We start from the raw sequence: 16,752 nt of genomic DNA, 5'->3' as shown, positions 1-16,752 counted from the left end.
GGAGGAGGAGGAGGAGGAGGAGGAGGAGGAGGAGGAGGAGGAGAAGAAGAAGAAGAAGAAGAAGAAGAAGTCCATTAACAACTAAAAAAATAAAATAAAACATCATAGGACCATGAATACTGGTAGAAGTCATTTGCCATTACAGAATACACAAACGATCCAATCAAGCCGGCTGTCATCTAGAAAAAGCAGCTTTGCTCTGAGTACCCTGAGGCAAAAGAATTGGTGTTATGACTGGCAGTTATAGAGTGCAAATTTTGGTTGATATTAAGAATCCCAACCCTCAGGATTGGAGGTGTAGCTCAGTGGTAGAGTTCAGCACGTGCAAGGCCCTAGATTCCATGCCCAGCACTTTAAAAAGCAAAAAAAAAAAAAAAAGTCCAAACTGCAGGTGGGAATGTTAGATGGTGCAGCTATCTTTGGAAAATGGTTAAACACAGAGTTACTACATGAGCTAGTAATTCCATTCTTAGGTGGAATAAACTAAAAACTATCTACACACACACACACACAAAAAGTTGTGCATGAATGCTTACAGCAGCCTTATTCAAATAGTCCAAAGATGCAAACAATCAAAATGCCCATCAAATGATGAATGGATAAACAGTGTAGTATATCCATACAATGGAATGTTATTTGGCCATAAAATGGAATGAAGTTCTGATGCACACTGCAACATGGATTAACCTTCTAAACATTATACTACATGAAAGAAATCACATATTATATGACTCCATTTATATGCAATTGGCAAACCTAATGAAGTATCATTGTGAAGACTAAATAGAAGATAATGCTGATCAAGTGATCAGTACAATGCTCAGCACAAGTGCTCAATAACAGAAGGTACAGCTATTAATCATCATAAAGCTGAGGCAATAATAAAATGATGATAAACTGCATCATTATTAGTTGATCACTGAGAGCTCTTGTCTAATCTCTTCGTTTTATGGCTCAAATAACTGAGCCCTGGAAGGATTAAATTTAGACTGAGATAAGTTATAGAACTGGCTAGGGACAGACAGGCAGAAGTATAACTTAGAGGAGTACTAATGATCCTTAGTTTAGTGGTCCTGCTCCTCAGGCTAACCTCTGCTTTGGAGTGGGTTTACAAAGAAAGCCACCCATTTTCTGAGGTCTCTCTGTTGCCAACACATACTCATCAAATGACCCAATCCAATGAGATACAAACATGATGTAAACAAATGATATAAACATTCAAGCCCAGACACAAAGGAAATGTGTGCTGGTTGTATTTAAAGTCAAGTGTATCAGAAGTAGTGAAATATAACAAATTTGTTTGAATAGAATGCTGCTGCTCAGCAGGAAAAGTGCACCTTTCCAAAAAGACAGCTCAGAATTATTTCCAAAAACTCAAGAGTTACTAGGTTCAAGTGAACTGAAGTGCTGAAGAGTCATGAATACATAAACAGTTGACACTGATCCTGGATAAAATAAATTATCCAAGACAGAGCCAGGATACAAAAGGCCAAAGGATTACTCCACTCACTAGGAAGAAGTCAGAATGCAGTCAGTTTCAGGGTCTTGGTCTTATCTAAGGTTATTCTGACCTCACTGGATAATAAGTAACATGGTACACCAAGTGTTCACTCCAAACAATTTTGATATTCAGCACCATTCTTTTAGAAAAGGACAATTTGATTTGTTGGGGCTTTAAGACCCAAGATGTTTCATTCATTATCCAACCTTACTATTGCATTGATTGCTCCATTTCAAAATTTGTGTTTTTACATTTGGGTACTATATATGTAACTGGAAGCAACTTTCTGGCCGCCTTCTTTTATTTTTTAATCAAGATTTTTTTGGTTGGGTTTATTTTTTTCAGTTTAATGATTTTGAGAATAATCCATGCTGTTGCCAATGTGTCAGTAGTTCATTCCTTTTTATTGCTGAGTAGTAGTCGCTGGTATGAACATCCCACAATTAATCTACTTACCTACTGAACGACATTGAGGATGTTCTATTATAGAGATCTGACCAAAAAAAAAAAAAGAAACTATAATTCACAAGTTTTTGTATGAATATATACTTTCATTTCTCTTGGGTAAATTCCTAGTAGTTGGAATTACGAATTCTAAGGGAGGTGTATGTTTAGTTTTTTATGAAACTGTTCTAAACTGACAGCACCATCTTGTATTCCCAGCATCAATGGCTTTACATCCTCCCAACACTTGATATGTCCCAGTCTTTTTAATTTTAGACATACTAATGGATATGAAATGAAATCTAATAATTCTAACTTACATTTCCTAATGAATCATGATACGGATCATCTTTTTATGTGCTTATTTTCCATCCATGTATCTTCTTTGGTAAAGTGTCAAAAATTTTTGCCTATTATTTTATTCGCCCATTTACTATGTTATTATTGAAGTTGTTACTGATCATTTTTTAAGTTTTTGCCTAATGACTAAGTATTTTTATTTAAAGTAAGAAAGCATTACTACTAAACTGTACACTTAAAAATAGTTAAAATAAGCCAGGCATGGTGGCACATACCTGTAATCCCAGTGACTTGAGAAGATGAAGCCAGCCTCAGCAACTTAGTAAGGCCCTAAGCAACTCAGTGAGACTACCTCAAAATAAAAAATAAAAAATGGCTGGGGATGTGATTCAGCACCCCTAGGTTCCATCCCCAGTACTAAAAAAAGAAAGAAAGAAAAAAGTGGACAGTTAAAGAAAAAAATGAAATGATCATCCCTTTAAAAAAAAAAAAAAGAAAGAAAGCATTTCATCACACAGGCACAAAATTTGTGGCATCAAACTTCTTTGTTTAACTCCATAAATTCAAAATAATCCTAGCTATGGTGTTCTTCCTCCATTTTCATGTTGACAACTTACTGGTTCTAAGCACAGCTGTTACTCTCTGTCTATATGACTTCAAAAAAGTAATGTGGCTTCATGAATTGAAGTTTCCTTACCTTTTTAAAATTTTAATTCAAAAAGTCAGTAAAGGCTAGAGGTGTAGATCAATGGTGCAGCAAATACTAATCATGCTCAAGGCTCTAGGTTCCATCCCCAGCACTCTCACCAAATAAATAAACAAACAAAAATGAAAAATATATTATGTTCCTGCTTGTGACAAAGCATTTTTCTAGTACTGCAGATCTTGAGCTTATGGTTTAGCAGAAAATGCAATCTAAATATACTACACAGGGTAAAATAAGGAGTACCCTAAGAAAGGTAACAAGCCAGTGACTATGGCATGCTCAATGGTAAAATGCTTTTAAAGGAGAAAAAGTGCCTTAAAGGAGTTAGGAAAAACTCCAAGCACTTAGAACACTCCTTTTAGCTTTCCAATTCCATTCTTTTAAGAAGTATTAGTTATGCTACAGAAAACACTAACATGTAGCTTAGTGCTGTATGGAATGGATCAATTGAGACTTCCCCATAAGCTAAATAACACAGTGAGAAGTAAATGAGTACACCTATAATATACCGATATAAAAATGTGAAGGGGGGTGAAGCAAATAACATGACAAAATGAGGTTCTATTTTACAGAAGCAACTCAGCAATATAAACCACACTTAACCAGGCCCAAATAATCTCCAGAATGCAAGAGATTTTCTTTATAAAAGGTAACCTTTTATGATAAGCAACAGATGAAAATAGTGATTTATTTTAGCAGTAAACACTTATATTAGACTAGAATCCTGACAGACCGGCCACAGCACTCTTCCCCATGCTACAAACCCACAAAATAAACACAAAACTGACAATCTCCTCCACTCTCACCTTCAGGGTTAATGATGTGTCATGACAACTACACAGTTATTTCAATGGTATTTCCATAAGTTGGATGTACATGACAATTACTATGGTCACAAAATCACAAGAAAAGTTCTTCCTGAAAGTAAATTTACAACTATGTCAGAACAATATAAATAATCTGAACTTACAAAGTCAAAGAACTCTACATACAAGGACTTGCTTGTTCATAGTATTTCTCAGGGGGAGAATATCACCATATGAATAAGGAAACTGAGGCACAAGTAAAAGTATGGTCATGCATTGCATAAGGTCAATGAGCATAATAAAGTTAACAATAGACCACTTATACTAACAGTGGTCCCATGAAGATTATACCACCTAGTGATACACCTCAACCATCTTAGTTTGCACAAGTGTACCCTTTTCATGTTCCAACAACAAAATCTACCCAATAATGTATTCTGTCCTTCCGTGACTCCTAATGGTTCTGAATTTACCTGTTCTTGTTATAAAAAATAGCATAAAGATTGCAAGGAAATGCATACCATGTTTTTATAACCAATGGTCCATTCTTACCAATTAATGGCAAGAACAGATTATGGTAAAATGACACTGTTCTCTCAGCTATTAAGAATAAAACAAGGGTGTATTCCCATTTTAGTTTCCTTTCCTTCCTTAGTTAATAGCTTAGTTATAGCTGTGAATGTTATCCAAATCCTTCATAGCTTGTTTTTAGTATCTATGGTATTCCATTTCTAAGTCAGGACTCTCCCATGTCTCCCAAAAACTATGATTAGAAATTCTCATTTGTCTTAAATTTATTTTTAAAATAATTTAAGGCATATTCCCCAGTTTTATCATTCCAGAATTTGGTGAAAAACTTCCTTCTTTTTACTCATTTGTACCAAACTTATTTTAAGAAATAATTTAAGGCATATTCTGAGGTTTTACTATTCTGGAATTTGGTGGGAAAGTTCACGTTTACCAATGCAAGGCCTTCATGAATATGAGTTTTCAATCAGAGCCCTTGCATTCATTTTTTTTTTCCCTAAAAAAAAACAAGGTAAAGACAAGCATTATGAAAGAGTTGAAAGAAGACCAAATGCAGAATTAGAAGCTGTTTCCAGCCTCAGTACAACCTCTGGATCTGGACAAGGTGATCTCGAAGTTCTCATCCAGATCAGAAATACTTTGTTTTAATCTGTTCACTAGTAGATTGATCATTTCAGAACCCCTTTTCTGATCTATCCCCAACACTTACATATTCCTTAGTTGTATAATAGACTATTACAATAAAAGTACCTTATGACTTTATATGAGAAGATTTTTATTGTGAATCTGAAGATACATTTGACAATCATGGCTCATCTGCCATCAAGAATTTTTCTCTTTGACATGTGGGAAGGGAAAGGGATGAGGATGTGGTTGGGACAGGGTTAATCATAGGTAAATTGTTAAGGTCAGATGATGGATATATGCTGGTTCACTATTCTATTTTTCTATGTCTTAAATTCTCCAAAACACAATTCTGGAAAAAAAAAAAAATCACTTTCAACAGAAAGAATATCTAACTGGTAGTTTTACAGGATTTTATCCATATAGTCTTTGGTTTAAACATAATTGCTTTTTTTTTCACTTGGGTTGAGACCGAATCTCTAAGGCCCGAAACTAAGCAGAGGTTCTCAGAGTTCTGCCAACATTAAGGAAAACGTAACAGAAACGAAATTCTTCAAATGATTTCAAGGCTATCAATCAGAATGAGGACGTGAGTGGTGAGAGACACTGATACTTATTTCCATAGTTACATCATGTTTCATATAGTATATTTTCCATAACTTCTGAACTGCAAAAGTTAAAGCCCTATGAAAGATGGAAAATGAAATAATAAGCAAGACCCTCAGGTAGGGGGATGCCCTGGAGGGCGTGGACTCAACATGGAAAGGGGCAAGGGGTTTCGGGGAATAAGAGAGCCTAAAAAAAGAAAAATGGGGAACACTATTTGAGGAAAGAGAAAAAACACACATCCCTGGAAAGTCGGAGAACACAGGCAAAGAGATTAGAGGCGGAGGCGGCGTCCACGTGATCTAATGCCCCTTGCAGCACTGACCACCCACATTCCACCTCCCCGAAAAAGTTGCGCCACACCGGGGGCTGAGGAAGAGCACCAGCAACTAGGCGCCCGCGTGGCCAGCGCGGCAGGGAGGGCGCGCGGACCGTTCCACTGCGGGCCAGGGGGCGGCACGCTCCACCCGGCCGGGAATCCCTGGCAGCGGCCACGGTGCCTCCTGACGCGGAGTGGAATCAGCAGGGCGTTTGGCCCACAGGCCCTCGCTAGGAGCCCGACCCCAAGCCCCACGCTCGGCCCCCCGGAAGCCAGTGACCTTCAACGAGGGACCGGCTTACCCCTACTCACCGACCGCGAGGCTCCAGGGCTCCCAAATCCTCCGCAGACAGCGACTCCCGCCCTTGCCTGCCGCCGCTGGCAAAGCCGTGCGTAAGGACGTGCGCGCGCCCGCCTTTGTCTACGCCGCCTGACGTGAGCCCGCGCCCCGGCGCTGCCCTCCCACCGTCTGCCCCACGCCCCGCTCTCGCGCTTTGCGCGGGCGGGCCGGGAGAGGGAGTAGGGGGGCCCCTCTAGTGCTGCCCCGCCGGTGGAGGGCGGGCTCTCGACGCGCTGAGCAGCGACCCCGCGAATGGGCTGGGGCTGAGGGGAGTGGTACCTGGCGTCCTGGGCCCTGGCGCGCCTCCCGGATTCCTGATCTGATTTAGAGAGCGCTTCCGGAAGAGGGGCCCCACGTTTCTGAGCTGCCGAAAGAGGATGAAGTCAGCCCTATTACGGAGAAGGGGCTTGAGTCACTCACTAAGTCACTTTATCATCTCGGGGCTATTTGAATACAACGAGATAACTCCATTTCGAATGTAGCTTAGTGCCCAGCACACTCAAGAAATGTTAGCTGCCGCTGCCACCACCACCACCATCATCCCTGAGTCTCATATGCCTTAATAGTAAAGCCAAGGAATTAAAAATGTCAGTGTAGACGACCTTCACGTTCCTTCACAGTGTCGATTTGGGACTGATGTCTTATTAAAGTCAGCTGGTTCTGAAGAATGTTGCGGTTGTATTTCTCACAATCTTTTCAGACTTCAAACTCCTAATCCAGCCTTATCGTCTCCCCTAAAGTTAGCACTGGGTAGGAATCCAGGGCTTCCCTTTATAGGCAGGCGCTCTACCACTAAGCTACACTGCCGCCCCTTTTCTTTAAATCTTTTATTTTTTTCTGCCTTCAGTACCAGGCCCTATCCCTGCCCCTAGTTTATTCTGCATATTGCTGCCAGATCATCAGTCCATGCTAAATAATCTGATTAAAATCTTGAGGGCAAAATTCACATTCTTTGACATCAAAATCTGTTTATAAGAATGCTGTTTCTGCTCCCAAACACTGAACCACTAGTCCCCAATACATGTTATCACACTCCTTTGGGGCTTAACACATATTCATTATGTCATCCACTCAATTAACAAGCCTTTATGGAGTTCTCATTATGTGCCCAGGTTTGGGGATGGGGGCATGCCAATGATACGTAGTTGAATAATGCCTGGCCATATTTAATCTCTAGCTTTATTAAATTCTATAAGATACTGGACATTGTGCATCCTCCACAGTGTTAGAGATAGGGTTTTTAAGTAACCATCCCCATCTTCACTGATTCTTGGTTTCTTATATCTGGTCCCCTTTTCTCCCCACAGAACCAGTCAGAACTTAAAAGTAGCCCATCCGCTATGGTTTGAAAGTGGCTCATCTACCCAAACTCATGAAGTTTAATCCCCAAAGTCATATGTTAAACATAATAAGAGTGTAGAAACTTAATCTGACTATGGTATTTGGAGGTGGGACTTTTGAGAAATGATAGGGTTTAGATTTAAATGAAGTCATTTGGGCAGAGCACCAACCTCCATGATTACATTCTGATGGCTTATAAGAGGAGGATCAGAAGCTGAGTGCAGTGGTGCACACCGGTAATCACAGTGACTCAAGAGGCTGAGACAAGAGCATCTCAAGTTCAAGGCCAGCCTCAGCAATTTAGTGAGACTGTCTCAAAATTAAAAGGACTGATGATGTAGCACAGTGGTAAAGTGCCCCCTAGGTTAATTCCCCAATTCTAAAAAAAAAAAAGGAAAAGAGGCTAGACCCACAGACACAGACACATGTGATCCCTGTCTTTTGCCATGTGAAGCCTTGGGACTCTGCCAGCAAAAAGGCTATCACCAACTCCATGACCTTGGACCTTCAAAATTTCTGGTTAAATAAATATTTTTTACAATAATGAAAAGATGACATATATTATAGTTCTTTGTATATAATAGTTTTGAAATGGAAAAATATTTCACACATATGAGAAGTTCACCAAGAATCATATTGATTCTCAACCATTCTCAATCATATTGATGGCTCAACCATTCAGCCACAATCCCCAACCTTATTTTGTATTTTATTTAGAGACAGGGTCTCACTGAGTTGCTTAGTGCCTCGCTTTTTATTGAGGCTAGCTTTGAACTCGAAATCCTCCTGCCTCAGCCTCCGGAGCTGCTAGGATTACAGGCATGAGCCACGATGCCCGGCCTTGAATGATTCTTTATTCAACCAAATAGTACACTCAGTTGTTGAATATTAACACATATTTGTGAGAGTACGCATATTCACTTGGAAATTCTCTAAATTTCTTTAGTGCAAGAGGGCAATCAAATTTCCTCCCAAGAGAAACTGGGTTAATATGGTTCCCTTAGGTTCCGGAGATATGTTTGCAAAGGCCAATAATCTGGGCAGATCTTTGTCACATTCATTGCTAGATGCAAGAAATACAAACAGGACAGAAGTTGAAAAGCTAGACACAAAGAAGATTTACTTGTGGCAAAGTCTTCTGCCCACAGATAAGGCTTATAACCACACTATATTTCTTATCTGTGTAAATTTGGACTGTCTTTAGATTATTATTGAAGTTATATTCACATTCTAGAATAATAATCTGAGGAATGTTAAAAGCTGGATGAAAGATGGTCAATTAGAAGAAAGGGATCACAGTGTTTAAGGGCCCAGTGAGAGATTTAATAATCTCAACTGTATCCTAACTTTGAACTCATTTCCAAACTGTACTACTAGTACTACTAGAATCAACATATTCTCTGTTGTATGTGCACAGTGCTATGAACTTGGAAAGATATTCCCTATACCATCCATATGCTGTATAACCCCTCTCCCTTCCATAGTTATCTTCACAAGTACAAAGCCTTTGAGATTTGTTAAAAGGTAAATCCACAATTGTTACCATACTACCAGTAATATTAACACTCCTTTCCAAGTGCCAAGAGAAAAAGCCAAATAAAAGCACAAGGAATGTTCCTCTTTAAAAAAATCTTAATTGTGGTAAACTAAATATAACAAGATTTACCATCTTCACCATTTCTTTTTATTGGGGGGTGGGGTGGTACTGGGGAATGAACTCAGGGCCTCATGCATAATAAGCAAGCACTCTATCACTGAATTACACCCTCAGCCCCTGCCTTAACCATTTCTAAGTGTGATATATATTTATATTCATATATCTTCTATCCCCAATTGGCATACAGTGTTAAATATATTTACACTGTTGTGAATCTTCAAAACCTATTCATCTCAAAAATACTGAACCTCTGTATTCATTAAATAGAAACTCTCCATCTCCCTCCTCCTGTTCCCTAGTAGCTACCAGTCTGTTTCATGTTACTGTGAGTTTGACATACAAGTTAAATCAGTAGTTGTGTTGTGTTTTGTTTTGTTTTGTTACCAGGGATTGAACCCAGGGGTGCTTAACCACTGAGCCACATTCCCAGCCCAGTAGTTGTCTTTTTATGACATATTTCTGCTAGCATAGTGTCCTCAGGGTTCATCCATGCTGTAGCAAGTGTCAGAATTTCCTTTTTTAAAAAGGCAGAATAACATTCCACTGTATGTATATACCACACCTCTTTATTCATTTGAGATTCTGATTTCAATTATTTTAGACAAATACAACCTAAAGTAGAATTGTAAAATCACATATAATTATATTTTCTTTCCTTTTCATTTTATTTATGTTTGATGCTGAAGATAGAAACCAGGTCCTGTGTATGTTAGGCAAGTACTCTATCATTAAGCCACACCCTCAATTTTTGTAAAAAGAAAAAAAGGCATGCATGGTCCAAAGGACTCTGGAAATGTGATATACTTTTTTTTTTCCCCCTCCAGTGCTGGGATTGAACCCTGGGTTTCATACATGGAGGGAAAACTCTCTACTAATGAGCTACACCCTCACCTCTGATACACCATAAAGTTCAACTTGCCAAGAAGTTATCTGAGCTGGGTGTGGTGGCACACACCTGTAATCCCAGCAACTTGGGAGGCTGAGGCAAAGGGATCACAAGTTTGAGGCTAACCTGGGCAATTTAGCTAGATCCTGTCCCCAAAATAAAAAAGGACTGGGGATGTAACTCGGTGTTAAAATGTTCCTGGGTTCAATCCGCAATACTGCCAAACAACAAGCATCAACAACAATAAAACAGTTGGCTGAACAGAACATCCTCTTGGGTGAATATGGTAAACTACTCCTCTTTGTTTAGCTTACTATTTTCTAAAATTCCTTTCCAACTACCATCATCACTTCCATTAAAACCACTGTTGCCTTCTGGAATTCTCAAGGCAAGAAAAGTGGAGCTTCTAAATTATTTAATAATTCAAGAAGTCTAGTAGAAATCACACATAAACCTGAAACAATAAGCCACCCAAGTTGACTGAAATGTAATTTCATATCTTGTGGACTAACTTCTCAACCATAACATGAAGTTGTATCTTCTCTAACAATCTCTAAGTACCTCTAGCATTGTTTAATTGGCTATCTATCTGTATGTTTGGCTCCCCTTTTCATTGGACGGAAATGGAAATGTGCATTAAGTACTAGTTAAGTTCATTATTTTATTAATCAAATATATGCTTAATTTGTCTAGTGTGTGATAATAATTATGCAGTTTTCATTTATTTAACAAACATCTATTGAGCAAATACTGTATGCCAATTGGGGATAGAAGATATATGAATAAAATGGAAATGGTTCCCTTAGGTTTCCAGAGATATATTTGCAAAGGCCAATAATTTTATTCATATATCTTCTATCCCCAACTGGCATATAGTATTTGCTCAACAGATGTTTGCTGAATAAATGAAAACTGCATAATGATTGCCAGACACTAGACAAATTAAGCATATATTCGATTAATAAAATAATGAACTTAACTAGTACTTAATGCACAAAGTTTAGTAGACAATACTTGGGGTGTGTGGGAAAAAGAATAAAAGGGGCCCTTATGAGCAAAAACATGAGAGTTCATTGAATCATAACATCACCTAAATAGGAAAGTTTGTAATAAACTAGTGTGTTTGTTTTCCATCACTATGACAAATGTCTGAGATGATCAATATATAAGGAGGAAAGATTTATTTCATCTCAGCTTCAGAGGTTTCAGTTCATGGTCAGTTCATGGTCTGCTTGCTTTGGACCTGTGGCTAACACAGAATATTATGGCAGCAAGAGCCCATGGCAGAGGAAGACTGTTCACTTATGGCAGTGAGTTAGCAAAAACAAAGACCTGGTGGGGCCAGGGTCCCAATATTCCCTTTAAATAAGGCAGATCCCCAGTGACCTAACTTCCTTCTACCAGGTCACATCTCTAAAAGCATCATCAGCTGAGGAACAAGGCTTTAACACATGAGCTTTGGGGGAACAATTAAGATCCAAACCATAGCAACCTGTTTATCTTAGTCTGGACCTGTCAGAGGTCAAGAAAGACCTAGACCACTTGTTTTTGTTTGTTGAGATTATTACTACATTTTTTTAAAGGCATGGCAGGATTATAACTGGCATATGGTATACATGTATATTTACAAAATTGACAATTTTAATGGAAAAATGTCAATAAACTTCTGCTATTTGCAAGATAAGGCTTTACGAAAATGTCAAATATTATTTCAAAGTGCACTTCAGGCACTGTGCATACCAGTAGTACTACCAGCTTTACACACCAATAATACCAGCAACTCAGGAGGCTGAGGCAGGAGAATCACAAATTTGAGACCAGCCTTAGTAACTTAGTGAGACCTTGTCTCAAAAAAAAAAAAGAAAGAAAGAAAAAAAAAGGCTGGGAATATAGCTCTGTGGTAGAGAGTCCCTGGGTTCAATCCCCAGTATTGCAAAAGTAAAGCCAAGTTAAAGTAAGAAGAAAGAAGAAAAGAAATAATAACAAAGTGCACTCCAGGCAATGTGGTTTGACAATGTGAAATTCAAAGCTGAACAGTGTTGGCTAGGGGGTGTAGCTCAGTGGTAGAGTAGGAGGGCCTGAGTTCACAATCACCCATACCACCACCAACAAAAATAAAGCTGAATATGGAGCAGCATCTTTTTTTCATTCCTGTTAGTTTTCTGTGGCTGTATGTATAACTTTATTTGGAGATAATATAAAAAGTCTAAATCCTGACTCTCTAATGGGACACCTGATCCAACTGGACTTCCAGTATCTCCCCTTCCCAGTGCTCGGTCCTCAACTGATTGTGTTTTTTCTGATGCTTATGGAAATGTAGATTTCACAAACTCTAGATTGGTATACACACACACACACACACACACACACACACACATATATACACACATACACATGACCACACCTTGCAGGAGTAAGTCATAGCTGGCAACTTGTTTTTTCTTGGATTCTTACTAGCACTTTTGGGGGTTACTTTGTTATTTTTGGTGCTAGGATGGAACCCAGGTCCTCTCACATACTAAACATAGAATCTGCCACTGAGCTACATTCCACCTCTTGCTAGCTTTACTTTGAGAATGATACCCAATTCTGACAGCATGTGTTATGGATCCTCCTGCCCTGTTTATGATCATTCCTTAATGAAGTCAGGGCTACTAGAAGGTGTGCAGGGGATGGAGAAAGGGAGGAAACACACGTGATTCCAACAGCAACCCTTATCAGACAAGGGAGCTGCAACTGTGTTCGTACTGTCCCTGAAAGCCCATGGGTTTGGCTGCTTCTATCTTTACCCTGTTAACTACCTGGCAGGACATTCTGGTTGTTTTATACAGGGAGACTCAGCCAGAGTAGGTCCTTCAGGGAAAATAATAAACAAAGCAAATGTTGCTTACTCAACCACTATGACTGTGCTTATATAGCCTGCTATTAGCACAAAAAAATATAGCCTAAGAAGTTAAAGATCAGATATTAAGATTTTTTTAAAAAAACTTTTATTTAAAATGTGTCATCTATGAATAATAACCTGAGAATGAACAATCTCTGAATAAAGGTCAAAAACTTTCCATGACTAAAGCTCTCAGAACATTGTACACTTAAGTTAGAGGCATACTTGGCACAAATACTCATGTATTAGCTAACATTTGTCCTGAGCTCCAAGGGGTTGACCAGCCAGGGGACCAATAGAGTACAAGGTAGTCCTATCCTAGCTTTCCCATGTCCTGAGGGAGGCAAATAGTTCAATAAACACTTTCACTACAGGGCAATAAGTACACAACAGGGAAAGTTTGGGGGCCTTAGGAGCCAAGTTCTAGGTAAATTGCCCTCAAAAAAACACAAAACAACAACAACAACAAAAAACCCTGTTCTAGACGACTGAAGTGTGTGTGTGTGTGTTAAAGTCATCTGTTTTAAGATAGGCAGAGACAGTTACCCAACTCCTAAGTGAGGAAGGAGGGGAAGGAGGGTTTACTGCATGAAGCCCAGCAGATGTTTTAATGAACATTTCTTTTAGCAAAAGCTGACAAAGCAAGACTCTTTCAGGTTACCAGAAAACTAGTTGGTGCCATATGGAGAGGTAAATGTAAGTGCACAATTCTGTGTGGCATTTCTCCTACTTTCAGTGTAAGTGACCCCTTCCCAACCTCTAGAACACAGGCTTGCCCAAGCCCACATGGGTCATCTTGGTCTCTATAGACATTGTCTGCTAGGTCTTTCAAAAAATTACATATAAAGTCTTTATTTACATTTCTTCTGTTTCCTGCTTGCTCCAAAGCTTCCCAACAATGGGAAAGGTTGTCCAACTGGGAATCTTCCTACAGGAAAACAGCTCTCTTGGGTCAGGAAGTGAGCCTGCCCATGTGAGAGAAGAATGCAAGGCATTCCAGGCCTTCTGCAGGGGCTATGAGTTGGGTCAATCGTATCTCCCACAATGAATTCAGGTCAAGAAGAGTCTGAAAACAGTTCCAGGAGAGATACAAAACACGCACATCTGGGCAAAAAAATTCAGGCTTCACTTAGACAGTAAAAGCAATCACAGAGGGATCAGCTTGACTCTGATGAGCAGGACTGTGAGACTGGCACCAAGCAGTCAGTAGTTTTGCCCTTGATTATTGTCCCCCAAATGCTGAGCACACTGTAAAGAGAAGCAAAACTGGAACCATACTCGACGGTTGGGGGACTTCTTGGAAACATCTCACCTACATCAAAGATGGGGCCCATAAACATAGGTCACTTCTTAGAAAGAGCCCCCAGCATTGAAGGCCATGCGCATCCGCATCCACACCACCTCCTGCAAGCCCTGCGGTTGCACCCATTCGGTGCCCGGCAGGAAGGCCTCTGCTCAGAGCACTGCTCCAAGCACACTCCCTGAGTCTGCACTCGCCTCTGGGATCCCCTAGTGTCCTTCCATTGGGTGCAGAAGTCCAGGGAGCAGGTTGGTGACTCTGGTGACACCGGTGATGGTGGTTCAGGGAAACTGGGCGCTGGACACCAGCCCTCCTCAGGGGCTCTGCCCGCACCATCTTCAAATGTGTGTATGGATATCAACGAGAGCCCTCTCGTGTCTGCAAACACCACTTGCTTTTTGGGTCTCTGGCGTTCAGGAGGTCCTGCCAGGCATGAGCGGAAGGACAACTGGGGTTGCAGCTCCACTCCGCCAGGCCGCAGCTGCCGCCGGAAAAATGGACTGTGGGTGAAGCGGAGATGCATGGGGGTATACAGAGAGCAGCAAGGGGACCTTTGAGAAAGGGGGAAGGAAGTTCAGATGTGAGGGCGGACCGGCATTCTCAACTGCCTCTGCCTCCCTCCAGCATCACAGTATTCCCTCCCCCCCCCCACCCCGTTGGCTCCCTCACCCCCAAGAGTCTGATGAAACTGAATTAAAAAAAAAAACCAAGATAAAAAAGATGCTGTGGGTTGAGAGCCAAGTGACAGCCATCAGTTTCCACAGACCGGAGGACTTACCCACTTCACTCCAGGCAGCAGTGCGTGGCAGGGGCGTGGGCTCCTCTAATCTGAGACCACTTTCCCCAGCAGGAACTATTTATTTAGCCCTTACTCCCAAAGGACCAGCAGAACTGAAATAGTGGACCCTTGGAGGCAGCCAATCAGAAGAGCCTTTCACGTCTTAAAACAGTTGGCTGGGGAAAGAAAAAGGATGTGACAAAAAGTGTGACTCAGACACTCTGCCCAGGGCTACCAGCACTCCACTCCTGCGGGGGCAGCCTTGGTCCCTCTTCCTCTTCTGTGGTGGGGATCTATGATCAGGAGGGAAGGAACAGTGATTGACAGCTCTCAGCTGTAGACAGATTTTGAGAAAAGAGAAGTTTCCCAACATACTGCATGTAGAATTTCCAAGGGATCTCAAGGCACTTCTCTTTCCTCTGCCTCTTGTTTTTCTGGACTATTACAAACTACCCACTGCGGGAGGGGGGGGGGCTTTTCTCAAACTCCTGGTTTCTCTTCCTTCACATTTTTGCTCACTGCATCCTACGGAGTGTGTTTCTAGTTGGTGCTCTCCATATCCCTAAGGTGCATCCAGAGACAGGAGGATCACTGAGTGGCACCGACAGAGAGAACTCCTCCAGTGGTCCTTAGGCACTGGGTATCTGCTTCAGTTTTTTTTCGTGGCCAGTGACAAGGCTGTAAGATGCCAAAGTTCATGGTAAGGAATCCCACCTGGTATGACTAGGCGGCACTGGTGGGCTGCAGCCTGTGGTGGAGATGATCTGATTGTCTCCAGTGATGGCCAAAACTTTCCTGGTGTTTTTTTTTTTTCTTTTTCTTTTTGTACCTGGAATTGAACCCAGGAGTGCTTAACCACTGAGCCACATCCCTTTTTTAGAGATAGGGTCTCACTGAATTGCTAAGGGTCTTGCTAAGTTGCTGAGGCTGGCCTTGAACTTGTGATGCTCCTGCCTCACCGTCCCAAGTTGCTGGGATTACACGTGTGTGCCACTGCCGCACCCAGCTGCTGGTGTTTTTTAATCTGTATCCTTCTGTTTAGTTTGCAGACCCAGTTTATTCTCTCTATCCTGAAATTTTCATGTGCCTGGAGTGCTCAGGGCTTTACATTTTTTTTTTCACTTTGTACCTCTTCATTGGAGGTCTTTACCCAATTTTAACAATTATTTATTGTCTTATGTGAATAGCTCCCAAGTCTGTCTTTATCCCAGTCCTTTCTCCTGAGTGTCACACTCCTGTGTAATGTTTGATTTCATTGATCTGATTGGTGATAACACCGGTGTGTTTTCAGAATAATTTTCCATATGTATGTTATATTTCAATTAAAAAAATCAGGTGGTACATGTCTGTAATCTCAGCAACTCAGGAGGCTGAGGCAGGAGGATCAAAAGTTCAAGGCCAGCCTCAACAACTTAGAGCTTATCTCAAAGTAAAAAATAGAATTGGGGCTGGGGTTGTAGCCTAGCACATGTGAGGCACTGGGTTTTATCCTTAGCACCACATAAAAATAAATAAAGGTATAAAAAATACAATAACATTATAAAAGGGGGAGTTGGGGATGTAGTTCTGTGGTGGAGCATTCCCAGGTTCAATCCCCAGTACAGAAGAAGAAGAAGAGGAAGGAGGAGGAGGAGGAGGAGGAGGAGGAGGAGGAGGAGGAGGAGGAGGAGGAGGAGGAGGAGGAGGAGGAAGGGAAAATACCAATAAGAGCAGGGAAGGAGGTAAACGTGAT

General features: G+C 40.8%; 1 protein-coding gene across 2 annotated transcripts in view; it reads right to left on the bottom strand.

Moving 5' to 3' along the window:
• Gpat4 (glycerol-3-phosphate acyltransferase 4) overlaps positions 1-6,278 on the bottom strand; it is a 42,169-nt gene extending 35,891 nt beyond the window's left edge. The window contains exon 1 of one of the 2 annotated variants that reach the window (XM_015506214.2): positions 6,147-6,278. The gene's annotated coding sequence lies outside the window, so the exon portion shown is untranslated. Of the gene's footprint in view, positions 1-6,136 lie in introns of both variants that reach the window. The other variant, XM_015506215.2, reaches the window with a different exon arrangement.
• Positions 6,279-16,752: the final 10,474 nt, after the last annotated feature.

This window comes from Marmota marmota, unplaced genomic scaffold, assembly GCF_001458135.2.
Source record: "Marmota marmota marmota unplaced genomic scaffold, marMar, whole genome shotgun sequence".
Lineage (NCBI taxonomy): Eukaryota > Metazoa > Chordata > Mammalia > Rodentia > Sciuridae > Marmota > Marmota marmota.
This window is presented reverse-complemented; position numbering and strand designations above follow the sequence as displayed.